Here is a 15023-nt window from a genome sequence, read left to right as displayed (position 1 = left end):
TACTTGGCAGATGACGTTTAATGTGAATAAGCGTGAGGTTATCCACTTTGGGAGTAAGAACAGGAAGGCAGATTATTATCTGAATGGTGTAGAGTTAGGTAAGGGAGAAATACAAAGAGACCTAGGAGTCCTTGTTCATCAGTCACTGAAGGTGAATGAGCAAGTGCAGCAGGCAGTGAAGAAGGCTAATGGAATGTTGGCCTTTTTTTACAAAGGGAATTGAGTACAAGAGCAAGGAAATCCACTTGCATTTGTACAGAGCCCTGGTGAGACCACACCTGGAGTATTGTGTACAGTTTTGGTCTCCAGGGTTAAGGAAGGACATCCTGGCTGTAGAGGAAGTGCAGCACAGATTCACAAAGTTAATTCCTGGGATGTCTGGACTGTCTTACACAGAGAGGTTAGAGAGACTGGGCTTGTACACGCTGGAATTAAGGCGATTGAGAGGGGATCTGATTGAAACATATAAGATTATTAAGGGATTGGACAAGATAGAGGCAGGAAATATGTTCCAGATGCTGGGAGAGTCCAGTACCAGAGGGCATGGTTTGAGGATAAGGGGTAGGTCATTTAGGACAGAGTTAAGGAAAAATTTCTTCTCCCAGAGAGTTGAGGGGGTCAGGAATGCACTGCCTCGGAAGGTAGTGGAGGCCAATTCTCTGGCTGCTTTCAAGAAGGAGCTAGATAGGGAATCAAGGGATATGGGGACAAGGCAGGAACCAGATATTGATAGTAGATGATCAGCCATGATCTCAAAATGGCGGTGCAGGCTCGAAGGGCCGAATGGTCTACTTCTGCATTGTCTATTGTCTAAATGTACCTATTAATATATCCCCTCTACCCCTGACACTACCATAACTGTTACCTACTTGACAGATGTTCTTTTGAAAAAGTAATATACTTCTAACTTTTTCATGGGAGGTACTAAATATCAATACATTAACTAAATGCTTCAGGCGTAGCTTCTTCAGCAGAATGTTGACTGTTCTTTTCAGTGACCTGCCAAGTGCTTCCAGCATTGACTGTATAAGTATTTAAAACCTAAAACAATCAGAATCCTTGCTTCTCCATACAATATACTCAACTAGCTAAAGAAAACCATTGTGATCCTCAGAAACATTCATTGAAGACACACGTTGTCCAGCAGGTGGAGGTAATCAAAGATGTCACATAGGGAAAATACACTTTTGGTTGCTGACATGTTTCTCTTGTCAATGGAATCAAGTACACTAATAAGTAGCACAAATGATTAAGTGCTGCATATTACATATCAACCAATAAAAGACAAAAAGATTCTTCACACAATTTGATTTTCCATTCTGAATGCATTTAACAAAGACACGATGTTCACTGTAAGTAAATGAATGCTAGTATCCTCTTCTAGGCCAACATCTTGTATGAAGTCTTAGTTACATTCAATTGACCACTTTGCTCACATGCTCAGTATTGAAATCCCACAATGGACACTCCATTCTAAACTGTTGGCAATGGAAGAGGTTCAAAGAAATGCTCAAAATCTTTTTCAAGCTTAGTATCCCAACATATTCATGAGAAGTTCTTGCCTATTAACGATCAAAACGGACAAGCAGGATTCAGGATGCCATTGAGAATTCTGAGGCTAAACACCAGAAATGTAAAGGCCTCTCATTAATGATAGAAAGAGAGCAGCAGATCACAAACCACTCACACCCATCTGTGGTTGTCACATTGGTCTATTAGCTAGCTACCTCAGAACCCACAAATTCAGAGTTGAAGTCAACTGTCCTCAATCTCAGGGGGCTGCTGAAGCCAAAAAGACTACAGGAAACAAACCAGGTCTGTGTAGCTTGATTCCAATGTCAAAGTTGAGTTTATAGTCATGAGCACAAGTAAATGTATGTACAAGTGCAGTAACACAGACACAGCAGCAGTCACAAGAAAAAAAACTAATTAAATGTTAATTGTACACAGTTTTTATAAGGAGGAACAGAACTGGAACAAAATCCATCCAAGAGAGAAGCAAAAATAGGCAAAGCAGAAACACTTATTTGCTTAACTGATTTTTTTGAGAAAAACAAACAAAAATAGACACTATTGCTTTCTATAGCCCCTGGCTTTAGATCTGTTGGTGCATAAAGAAACTATATGATTCTGTTCTTTTTGAAAGGACTATTTTACAATGTATACCATTTTGATTCCATGAACTCTTGGGAAGTAATTGCTGAAAATGAGTGCAAAGAAAAAAAAAATCAGATCAGTCAACTAGATCTGTGCTCCTCAACTTGATATGAATTCTTGCACCAGGCCTTTTGAGTACCCACAAATATTAAATGAATTAAAATTCTAACACAACTTGTAGCAACATTGTATTTGTGAATTTATACTCAGCACTAACTTCAGTTAAAAGTTGCATTCTCTGTGGAAAGCATGAAAAATATTGGACAACACTGTGGTGATATCACGTGCAATGATGTGCCAGTACATGATTGGACAGAGCACTGAGCATGCGCAGGATTGCTAGAATGTTCCAGCATGTGGCTGGGTTAAATGTTTATTACTGTAATAAAAGTTCTCTAATTCTTCCAGAATATGATTCTTCACTGTTAACCCACGGTACGTTTAAACAGAAGTAACATAACATGGTGTCAGAAGTGGTTCTGGAAGAATAATACAGTAGAATCAAGAATCAAAGATAATAAAAAAAAGAAAAAAGTTTGAACTGTAAACGGTAAAATGGAAGGGATACAACCCCCAAAGCTTCAGCTGACTGGCAATGTAGCTGAGAATTGGAGGATATTCAAGCAACAGTTTGAACTGTACTCATCAGCGATCTATTATGAAGAAAAATCGGGAAAACCAAAGCTGCGTTTCTGCTCCATGTATGTAATCAGGAATGATGCAGTAGAGGCATATAATAATTTTGTCTTTGATGATGAAGATAATTTCAAATTAAAGTCAATAATGGACAAATTTGAGGTATTTTGTGTACCTAAGCGCAATTTAACATACGAGCAATATAAATTCTTCACATGTGCGTAGAGCTGCTGAAACAACTGATCAGTATATTACTGAGTTAAGAAGGCATAGTCGAACATGTAAGTTTGGATTGCTCACGGACTCTCTCATTAAAGACAGACTTGTTTGTGGCATTCGAGATAATGCTCTGAGAGAAAGGCTGTTGAGAGAGCAAGATTTAAATTTTGAAAAAGCTTTAGCATTTTGCAAAGCTTCTGAGACTGTGACGTTGCAGGCTGAAGAGCTTTTTGTCAAAAACTGCAATGTAAATGCTGTAAAAAAAAGTGCGAATACATCAAGAAATATATTAATACATCAACAAAACCAACAGAGAGCAAGATGGCATGGGAAAAGAAAAAGTCATGTGATCGCTGTGCGCCAGAACATCATCCAAATGTGTCTCACATATGAGAGAATTTTCAATGGCTGTGGTAAGATTAATAATTTTTCACGCTGTTGTAAAGGAAGGAAAATAAAATGAAACAAGTAAATGCTGTGCTTGTAGATGAACATGTGGAATTTTATATAGATGTGCTTTGTGAAAATAAAGTAAGAATGACTAGACTATTCCATTGCAAGTGAGTTAAAACAATATTCTGTTTAAACTTGATACTGGAGCACAAGTAAAATGTTCTTGCAGAATCTGAGTTTAATGCTTTAAAGCCAAGACCGAAGTTATATCAGACAAATATGAAAGTGACTGGGAATTCAGGTGCAGACATTCCAGTTAAAGGAACGTGCATATGGCAAAGGTATCACACAAAAATATTGTGCATACGCTTTCATTTGTGGTTGTGCCAAAAAATGTAGTCAATTCTGGGTTTATCTGCCTGTGAAAGACTTAACTTGGTGAAAAGAATTTTAGTCCTGGATAGCGACACAGAGTCAGAATACAGTGAGTTGATGGAAGAGTATGAAGACTTGTTTAAAGGGGTTGGTTGTCTTCTAGGAGAGCACTCGATTAAAATTGACCACACAGTGCAACCCGTAATACATCCATGCAGAAAAGTACCTTTTGCATTATGTCATCAACTGAAAACAGAGCTAGATAGAAAGGAAAAGCTGGGAGTTTGGGAGTCATAAAAAAAATTGATGAACCAACTGAATGAGTCAACTTGCTTGTCACGGTTGGTAAGAAAAATGGAAAACTGAGGATTTGTTTAGATCCAAGAGACTTGAATTGGGCCATTAAAAGAGCATTTCAAATAGCCACCTCGTGAAGAAATGCAAAGTATTTTAGTAAATTAGATGCACCCTCCTGATTCTGGCAACTCAAATTAGATGAACCAAGTTCAAAATTGTGTACCTTTAACACTCCTTTTGCCAGATACTGTTTTCTTAGGCTTCCTTTTGGAATTGCATCAGCTCCTGAAGTGTACCATAACACCATTCACATGTTATATGAGCACATTGAGGGCGTAGATAAATCCATGGCTGATATTATTAGTTAGGGATCAACTAAACAAGAGCATGACCCCAGGCAAGTCTTTGAGGCAACACACAAGGCTAACCTGAAATTGACTAAAGAAAAATGTCAGCTGGGAGTGACTGAACTTACATTTGTGGGTGATATCATCAGCAAAGAGGGTGTGCATTGGTTTCTGCTATTGAGAACATGCCAAGACCGCAATGTAAAAAGGATGTTCAGAGGTTTATGGGAATGGTTAACTATATGAGAAAATTTATTCCGAATCTCTCAGAACAGCTTGAGGAAGCTAACCGAAAAAAGAAATGAATGGAGCTAAAACCATGAACATGAGAAGGCATGGCAAAATCTCAAGAAAGAACTCACAAAGGAACCTGTGTTGAAATTTTATGATGCTGAGAGACCCATCAAAATCTCATGTGATGCATCTCAAGCAGGCTTAGGGGCAGTTTTAATCCAAAAACATGATCAGGAATGGCTACCAGTGGCATATGCATCTCGTTCATTATCTGATCCAGAAACAAGGTATGCCTAAATTGAAAAAGAATTGCTCAGCACGCGAGAGATTTTTAGTAGAGATGTGAGAGATTTCAACAGTTTGTCAGGGCAATCTATTGATGTTGACTGATCATAAGCTGTTGATTGCATTGTCTAACAAACCTTTAAGCGACTGTCCTTTGCGAATTCAGCAAATGATGATCAAATTGCAAAGATATGCGTTAAATGTGTCATACACACCTGAAAAATTCATGTACACAGTTGACAGACTTTCCAGAGCTGTGGATCCAACACAAAAGACAGTCACAGGACAGTCATAGGACTTATGTTCAAGTATTCATTGATATGGTTATAGAAACTAACTGTTGCTCCCAAAAAGTAGGAACTGCTGCGTCTTGAGACAGAGAAGGACAAAATTCTCAATCAGGTAATACAAGTTGTTTTGGATAGATGGCCAGATGATAGGAATGACTGTACTTCAGTAGTACAAGATCAGTGGAACCACAAATCAGAACTGTCTGTTGTGGATGTGTTATTGTACAAAGGTAGTAGAATTGTTATACCTAAAAGTCTCCATAAAGAAATGCTTTATAAAATTCATGAAGGCCACCTAGGCATAGAAAAATGTAAGAGAAGGGCAAGGGAAGTGATGTTTTGGCCCAGGATGAATCAAGAAAATGCAGAATTGATGTCTTCTTGTCAAATATGCCTTAAATACCAACATAGCAACCCTAAGGGGCCACTGCCTCCACATCCGAATCCTCAGACCTTATTAGAAGGTAGACGTTGATCTTTTTTTAAACTAACAACAAGGACTATGTATTAATAACAGACTACTACTCATTGTATCCTGAAGCGTGTTGCCTGGGCAGAACGACTGCAGAAAATGTAATTACACCCATGAAATGAGTTTCCCCCCCCCCCCCAAGACATAGTGTACCTGATGAAATCTTCACAGACAATGGTCCACAATTCAGTAGTGAATGCAAGAAACACTTTGCTCGTGAATGGGGCATCGTTCATACAACATCTTGTCCATTTTTCCCTCAGTCTAATGGATTAGTTGAAAAATCGGTAGGAATTGTGAAGAAACTGATGCACAAAGCAAAAGATAGTGGAAGTGATTTTTATAAAGCCTTGTTAGCTTACTGAAGTACTCCACTTGAGGGTGGATTTTCACCTGCTCAGCTCTTGATGTGATGACGTTTGAGATCTGATCTGCCAATGGATGAGTCTTGTGAGAACAGAGGAAGGTGAACAAGTGAAAAGATGGAAAGATGAACTCAAAGCAAAGTAGAAAATATACTCTGATAGACGTTCTCGTCCACTACCTGAACTGCATCAGGGAGATGAAGTAAGAATACAAGACAAAGTGAACACATGGACACAGAAAGCTACAGTACTTGAAGTACAACCCAGATCATACGTGGTCCAAACAGAGGAGGGAGCAGTGGTAAGAAGAAATCACCAAGACCTCAAGAAAGAGCCTACTTCAGAGATTCAGTTAATGGATGCAGACGAGACAAAACATGTAAATAATAACAAGGAAGCACAAGATCTATGTGTACCACATAGGCGGTCTACTCGTGTTCATAAACCCACAGAGACTAATAGAGACTGGTTGAATTATGTATTTGACTAGATTAACGTTAATTGTTTTTCTTTTTAAGGAAAAGAAGATATTGTAGCGGTGTGCTACATGCAGTGCTAAAATTACGACATGGAGTCGGTAACTGCAGTCGAAGAAAAAAAAAACTTTATTCGAAATCCTCAGCCTCACTTTTAAGCCTCCCTCAACCTGCCCCCCGTGGCGCAGAGGCTCCAAAGCCCCTGTGCTCGCAAACTCCCGTAGGCTATCTAATTGCGAGCCGATTCGGATGTGCCAGGAAATGGGTCGCCACAATATGGTGATATCATGTGAAATGATGTGCCAGTACATGATTGGACACAGCACTGAGCATGCGCAGGATTGCTAGAATGTTTCAGCACATGGCTGAGTTAAGATGTGTTTATTACTGTAAATAAAATTTCTCTAATTCCTCCAGAATATGATTCTTCACTGTTAACCCACGGTACATTTAAACAGAAGTAACATAGCAAGTTTTTGCACTGGTGTTTGTTGAAATTATTCAACAACGCAACAACGCTGTAATAAACAATGGAGGTTTGCATGCATTATTTGAAAATAAGCATTAATAATTCATGCTCTTCACTAATGTTCTAATTTATTAAATTTCCATAAATGGCTTGCTCTCTTGCCGTCATGCTTTCCAGTGCCTCTTTTAAAATTAATTAGACACAATCAAGTGTCAACAATGCCAGAAGAGCCAGAGGAAAAACCTTCCTTCTCTAAACAGGTACATATTTAATTATCTATAGAAATCAGTTCTCTGATACCAGTTTAGGATTCTTTTGGCAATTTTCAAAACTAATAGAACATGCAGGCTTAATCTAATGCTACAGCTTGAAGGATCTGAGCAGTTGTTCTTAAAAGGCCGTTCATGGCCATTAAAAAGGCAGGCACGTTTTCAGCATAAAGTTACACGTATGTGTCCACTGTTCCCCACTGCTCGATTCTCTGCAATACCTACCCATCACTCCTCAAAACAACTTCAAAATTATTTTCATTGTTCTTGCTAGTCAGCTTGGTGCAGTCACTAAATCTTTCACTCACTTTAATACGAGCAGATAGGCCTGTACAGTACCGTGCTGTTCTAGGTTTTTAAATTTGCAACACTCACTTGAGTAGCTTGCTGACGTTATGAAACTTAGGCTTGGTTGTGAAACTGGACGGACCTCATGATGCAGCTACAGACAGTTGGTTGAAGCTGAAATTTAAAAACAATTCAACAGTTTGCTCTCATATATCAAATTAAACGTCAAAGACAGCAAGGAACAGTGCCCAGGCCATTCCATCTGAAAATACACACCCTGGCATTTATTTTATAATTAATTGAACCCTAACTTTTCCTTATATCAGAGCTACAAGGAAGATATAGATAAATGAGCTCCAAAACATTTTTATAGGTATGGTCTATGACTGCTACCAAAATTAGCCTCAAATACAGTATGAACATTATAATGGTTCAACACACTGAACAAATATACAAAACGTGAAACAATTCCTTCGGAGAACAAAGTGAATTGAAGACTGGATAGAGAGTACACTTGGAATAAGCTCTGGAGTTAACCTTTGACATTCTGATATGTACTGCACTTTAGTGACATTTCTGTCCCAGGATTATTCCCTCCTCTCCCCAATTCCTCAGTGCCCTTTAAATTCACTTTAAGACTTTACACAAGATTAATTTTCCAGTGAAGCCAATGATTTTGAGGAAAGTGTGGGACTCATCATATGAGCCAGATGCCAAACCTTTGGGATTTCCTAATAATTGGATAGTAAAGTGGTCTCTGCTACACAATTTATAAAAGCACTCGGGCAGAGCAACTGCATCCATACAATTCTACCACATTTAGCAACCTTCGCACATTCAAAGAAATAGGAAGATTTTGCCCTCAAATTATGGTATTAATTTCCATCGCGGGAAAAGGAAGACTACTACTGTATTAAAGTTAAGCAGGTTACAAGAATTTAACAGTGCAGTATTTTTCATTTATTCACATACTCAATTTTATGCACATCATCACAATCATTTCAATCTAACCCACTGATCAGGCCTACAGTGTTTCCCTACCCCTTATGAAATCATAGGGGAAACTAGTTTTATGCTCCCAAATAATTAAATTGACTGTGTCAGAAAACAAAAATCAAGCACTTTAAAAAGTGCTCCACTCCAATGTGTCAGTTTGTGTGTAAAATTTCAGCATGGTAATTTATAAGTGTACATATATATTTATACCTCCACCACAGTAATACACCACTTGTCTTCAAAATCTCTGAAGTTACTCTCTACGTGCCCTGAATGTTGCTATCGAGTTTGCAGACTCAAATCCATAGGTTTCTCTCAGGAAAAGACAGTTTCCTGTGGAATTTCCCCCTTTTATATCACTGAGTGCAGGCCTTGTACTTTTCAATAGTGGCACCTATTCCTGAGCATAGTGGAGTGCAGCAGAGACAGATGTCCTTCAGGATGATACCATATCTCAACAAGCCAGTCTGTTCTCCTGGGGCCTGTGAATTTACACACTTCGGTAACCCACCGGGTCTGGTGCTGACAAGCAGACCAGGACAAAGACTTAAGCATCAGCCCGGTGCGGACAGTTCTTCACAAGTGGGCAGTCAGCATGCTATGTTCCTGAGCTATTTAGCAATCCAGCACTGGAAGGGATGCAGCCTCACATATCTCATGCCGCTTGATAATCAGAAGTATGCCTCCAACGCTTAGCAGAGGCCATCATTTAAGAGACACCCTGGATGACAGCATACAAAACCATAAACACATTAGCTTTTATTTGTACAATTCACAGGGAAATTTAAAAAAAAATCGAGCTTAACTGAGAATGGCAGAGAACCAACTTTGTTGACACAGGCTAGTGTTGATCAAAGCATTAATCCATTGAATTTTGAACAGACTTATTAACACGAAAGGTAATCTAGTCAGCAAATGCACATCTTCAAACTCCAATTTTCCTGCTGCAAAGATTATGCCTGGATGACCAGCCACATAACATCTGCTCAAATCACTCTACAGATCCCAGCTTGGTTGATAATATGGGACTAATGCACTTAACCCACACTTAATTTTAAGATTTTAGTTATGTATTCTACAGAGCACTAACGGACACAGAGCTTCAAAGTTCTTTTGGCTGTCTTTGATCTTCATATTGTTTTCTGTTTCACTATGGTTATAGCAAATAACTGAATGATTAATCTATTTCCTGCAGTCAGTGACCAGTGAAGAAATGGAACATCTTAGGCTTGGGTGCCACTATGTTTCACAATAAGGGACTGATGAATATATACAGTAATTATTAAGTCCTGTAATTAAAAAAATATAGAACAAGGTTAAAATGTTATGCTGTCCAATACTATGGCTTCTCCATATGGGAAAAGGGAATAAGGAACACTGCTTCAATTTGTTGGATGCATTGGTACAAAGCTAATTATTTTCCCAATATTTTCCAAGTCTGATTTGGTAGGTACACCTAAATTTACAGACATAACCCATAGCAAGGTTGCCTGTTCCAAACACAGCCTGACTGCAAGCTCCTCTTCTTCCCCCCCCCCCCCCCCCCGCCACCCCCAAATCCGATACACTGGAATTCAAATGCATTGTCACAATGAGCAAAGGACTGCCTTCCTACAACTAAATATCAGACAATTCCAAACAAGAAATATATACATAGTCTATGAAGCAAGGAAGAAACAAAATGAGATCACCTAAATGATGCAAAGAGTTCAAACAAGAATTTATGCAGCCATTTCAGAGACTAGGTCATTAAAGCAGCCACATGTCAGCTACATTGTGGAGTTAGTCTTCAGAAGAATTACTGATTTTCACAAAATTTAACACATAATAAAACAAAGCGTAAAAATATTTATCAAAACAATTATCAAAACTTTAAAATGGTTGCAGAGGTTTTGTAAATACCATTTAATTTTTTGTCTACAGACAAGGCAAGCTATTTACCAGTTTGTATTACAGTTTTTAGGCTTAAGATTTTAATGAAAACTGATTAAAATAACAAATATTCAATCATATGAAAATAACTCCACTGCTATTAGAAACTGGATACCTGTAACATATCACTTTGAAGGCACTTGCAAGTATGGAAACTACAGCTAAAAGTTGAGACCTACTTTCTGGATTATGGTATGGACTGTTGAATGGAGCATTTAGTTACACGAGTTCCACAACTGAAATTGTGAAACCACTACCTACAAGGTGTATTTTACCAATACAATACTTTATAATACAATGGCTCCAAAATCTCTGAAATTCTGCGCTGGAAGACAGAAATTCAACTTAACTAAGCTGTTTTGACAATACCAAAGTAGCAACAGTACTTGCTTAATGGAACTTGCAGCATACTCACTCCAAGTATTTACAAAGATTCCAAATTTAAGTACTTGCACATCCCTGAGAATACACCACTCAAGCCATCAATGAAGGGCTAAATAAAATGACAGGCAGCATTATCATTTCTTGTTCTGACCTATAAGGCATCATGTTATAGTCAGAATCAAATTCCTAGTTACACTTATAGCCTTGCAGCAAACACAAGACTAATCAAAGAACAACATTCATTCCATTAGAATTGAATTAGGCAAACAAACACGCGTATTGGAATGAAACAAAGGAAGACCACAGTTAATGGCAGAAAACAAATGCTTTCTTATATTTGTCCAGTTTCATGGAAAAGTACCCAGGTGGCTTTGCTCATTCACAAATTCATATCTGTGCAATTCTATCACTCTTTTTGATCTGAAGCTCTGATACATGTTGACAAAACTACATTTACTGCCCATACTAAATAGCATCAAGAAATTTATGGTTATTTGTAGAACTGAGTAGCTTGTTTACTACATTCATAATCAACTATACTATATTAACTAAAGTCAGGCATAGGTCAAGCCAAGTACAATTAATAATGGCAAGGAGGGCAGTTTTGAGGTGAAGCACTTTGGGAGGGCTAACAAGACTAGTACAAATAAAGGAGGTCTCAAAGGAACATCAAGGAACAGGGTCATGTCCAGTTTTAGGATCCATGAAGGAGACAGCACAGATAGATAAGTTGGGTAAATAATTACACGGGATACTGGTCTTCATTAGCTACAGCATAGAGTGTAAAATTCAGAAGGTCATGGTGTAACCATACAAAACATTGTTGAGCCCAGATATATGGGCACGATAGCACTGGAATGGGTGCAGAGAAGATTCACGGTGGTGTTACCTGGAAAGTAGGGTTTCAGTCATCTGGAGAGTCAATAGCTGGGTTTGTTTTCCTTGGAACAGAGGATACCACGGAAGGCACCTCATCTGAATACGAGAGGCAGAGACTGGGTTGCTAACTGGAAATGTTTTCCCATAGGTGTTTTTTTCTGAAGCAGGGGACACCAGTATAATGAAAGGTGTAGGAGATTAGGAATATTTTCTTTTCATCGAGAAGCTGGTTGGAATTTGGAACATGTTGTCTGAGATGGGGGAGGTAGAAATTCTCAAAACTGTTGTGTATTTAATACATCAGTGATATGAGTAGTATTGTAAATATATTGATTAAGCATTCTTTATTTAAATGATTCATTACAGGTTATATGTAAAAGTACATAAAATGGCTCCCTTGTTTTTCTTTCGATTAGTTTATGTTTTGGAGTTACAAAACTTGTCGGAGTTTTTTTTAAAAAAGTAGTACAGTGTAATGTCCAGAATTTTTAAAAACAGTGCAATTTTTTTGCTTTGAAGCATGCTTTCTTCACAGAGAAGACGTTCAAGTTAAAAAAGGCAGAAAACAGACAAATTCACAAGCTCAAAAAAAAATTAGTACTAGGTGATAATAATCAAAATTAAAAATAAAAGCAGAAATGTCTGGCTACATCAGAAAGACTGACATGCCTGATTGCATAACAGACAACTGGATTTTGTATAATGAGCAAATTGAGCTCTATTTTAAAGTAATGAGAAGCGAATACCAGTTTTGCTGAGTGCATTGGGTTTAAAAGGTATACAGTTTGCTCAGAAGCTTAACTGCTCTAACCAACAAACAGAAATTAGCTTTGTGCTATCATGAAAGTAATGCAGGAGCACTTAGAACTGAAACCATTGTTGACTGCAGAATGCTTTAGGTTTCATCAGCGGAATCAAAAGCAAGTGTAATCTATTTCAGTTTACATGGCTGAGTTGAAGAGATTGCCCAGGCATTGTCAGTTCAGTAATGGGCTTGATGACACAGATCATTTAGTTTGATGAATCTTACAAGAAAGCAAATAAAAATAGCTCCTAACTGAAGCACAACTGATATTTAGAAGAGCAGTTGAAATAGCTGTATGAATGGAATCAGCAGAGTTGCAGTCAGGCATGAAAGTACGAAGAAAATTGTAATGTCCAAATAGAAACCAGCCTGGCTGAACAAATTGTGTTACTGTTGTGGCAAGAGCTCATGTACACCAGACCAATACAGATTTTAAGGCAAAACTTGCAGAAAATACAACAAAGTAGGAAACATACAAAGCATGCCTGGCAGACAAAAATAAATGGACTGCACAGGGAAGAGAAAAGAAAAAGTCAAGTTGAAGTTCAAAAAGAGCACTAATTTGCATGCTGTTGAAAAATCTGATAATAATGAGTGATACAAGACCGAGTTAAGATTTACAATGTGAAGACTGACAATAGACAGAAGTTGACAGTAAATTAATTAAATTGAAATTGGACACTGGCTCAGCTGTTTCAGTTATTCCACAAAATCTATTTCAAAGATGCTGAACTAAAATCTAGAGATACCCAATTTAGAACTTGTACTGGAGAAAAGATAACTCCTGTGAGAATGACATTTATAACAGTGAAATACAACAACTAACAAGCCCCATTATGCACATTTGTTTTAAAAATAGGAGGGCCAGCATTGCTGGGTCTTGATTGTCTGAGAACAACTTGATTGGACCTCCATTCACCAATTGCATGCCACAAATTTTGCAATAGAGTCAACTGAAAGAGACAATCAAGATGGACAGAGGATGATGCCACAGCAGTGTTCAAGCACGGCTCCAAAAAAACTCAGACACATCAGGGGTAAAAAGAGTGTTAAATGAAAATGCCCCCCACCCAAGAATTACAAAGTTTGTCCAGTTCCTTATATCATCCATGATAAAATAGCCAGTGAGCTAGACTACACAGAGGCTGAAGGATTTCTTTCCAAGGTTCTGTAGAGCCCATGGGCAACAACAGTGGTCCCAGTAGCCAAGAAGAATGGATCTGTCAGGATATGTGCTGATTTTTTAAGGTCACCATCAACCTGGTACCATCTTGTCCAGGATAGAGGATATCTTTGCAACTTCTTCTGGAGGAAAACACTTCAGCAAAGTGGATTTAGCTGAGGCCTACTTATAGATGAAGATGGAAGAGCCCAAAGTGTTTCTCACCATCACCTTCACAAAGGGCTTTAATCATTACAGCAGGCTTATTTTTGAAGTAGCACCCACATTCTGGCAGAGAACTATGCATCAGCTGCTGCAAGGCTACCCAGTGTAATGAGGATGACATAATTACTACTGGTAAGGACGTCAAGGAACATCTCAAATCTCAGGGCGGTGTCAAAAAGATAAGATTATTGCTCAGAGCACAAAGCAACTAGAATGAATTCTATAACCAAGCAGCACATACTGTGGTCAGACCATTGACACACAATTACACAAGTGTGCTAAGAAAATCCAAGCAGTCCTAGATGCCCCAACGCTGTGTCAGAGTTACAGTCCTTTTTAGGAATTGTCGACGACTACAATATGCTCCTGCCAAACCTAGCTTCTGTGCTACCACCTTTGAACTTATTCCTACAGTTTGGGAAGGAATGAAAATGGACAAAGCAGTGTGAGGTGGCTTTCCACAAGGTAATGGAAATGGTGAATTCAGATACTGCACTCACACATTATGATCCACATTGGCCAGTGAAGCTTGCCATATGCTGTTCGCAATGCCAACTCATCCAGAAGAAAGGTGGCCAGGGCTGTCAGAACCATTTCCTGGAGTCTTAGAGCGAACTCCTACACCCACTATGGATAAGGCCCCAGAACCTGAGATTGTTTCACAGCTGCAAGCATCATCTGCCAAGCAGAATGACCCCCCCCCCCATAAAATAACATCTTTCCTCAGCTTTTAACATTTTCTTCAATATTTTTTATTACAGTAAGAAAGCCTCCACTGTGATTAAGTATTATTTAATATTTCAGTACTATTTGAGTAATATTGTAAACAGGTTGTTGATTAAGCATTTTTTAAGTAACTCATTACAGGTTATATGTAAAAGTACGTAAATGGGATACGTCATCACACCACCACCTCACATGTGCACATCACAAAGTAAAAACAAACATACATAATTCATCTCCTGGCTCCTTTGTTTTCCTTTTGATTGGTTTATGCTTTGGAGTTACAAAACATAACAATGAGAAATCCAGACAACCACATGAATCCCCAACACCCTGAAAGAACTG

At 38.4% G+C, this 15023-nt stretch overlaps 1 protein-coding gene across 3 annotated transcripts in view; it reads right to left on the bottom strand.

Annotated features, from left to right (window-relative positions):
* Positions 1-15023, bottom strand: part of LOC132400926 (cAMP-specific 3',5'-cyclic phosphodiesterase 7B-like) — a 131170-nt gene that overhangs the window by 106536 nt on the left and 9611 nt on the right. The window contains exon 2 of one of the 3 annotated variants that reach the window (XM_059982490.1): positions 7660-7746. The exons of the other annotated variants lie outside the window; for them this stretch is intronic. The gene's annotated coding sequence lies outside the window, so the exon portion shown is untranslated. The remainder of the gene's footprint in view (positions 1-7659; positions 7747-15023) is intronic. 3 annotated transcript variants of the gene reach the window in all.

The sequence above is a fragment of the Hypanus sabinus genome, chromosome 10 (genome assembly GCF_030144855.1).
Source record: "Hypanus sabinus isolate sHypSab1 chromosome 10, sHypSab1.hap1, whole genome shotgun sequence".
NCBI classification, from domain to species: Eukaryota; Metazoa; Chordata; class Chondrichthyes; order Myliobatiformes; family Dasyatidae; genus Hypanus; species Hypanus sabinus.
This window is presented reverse-complemented; position numbering and strand designations above follow the sequence as displayed.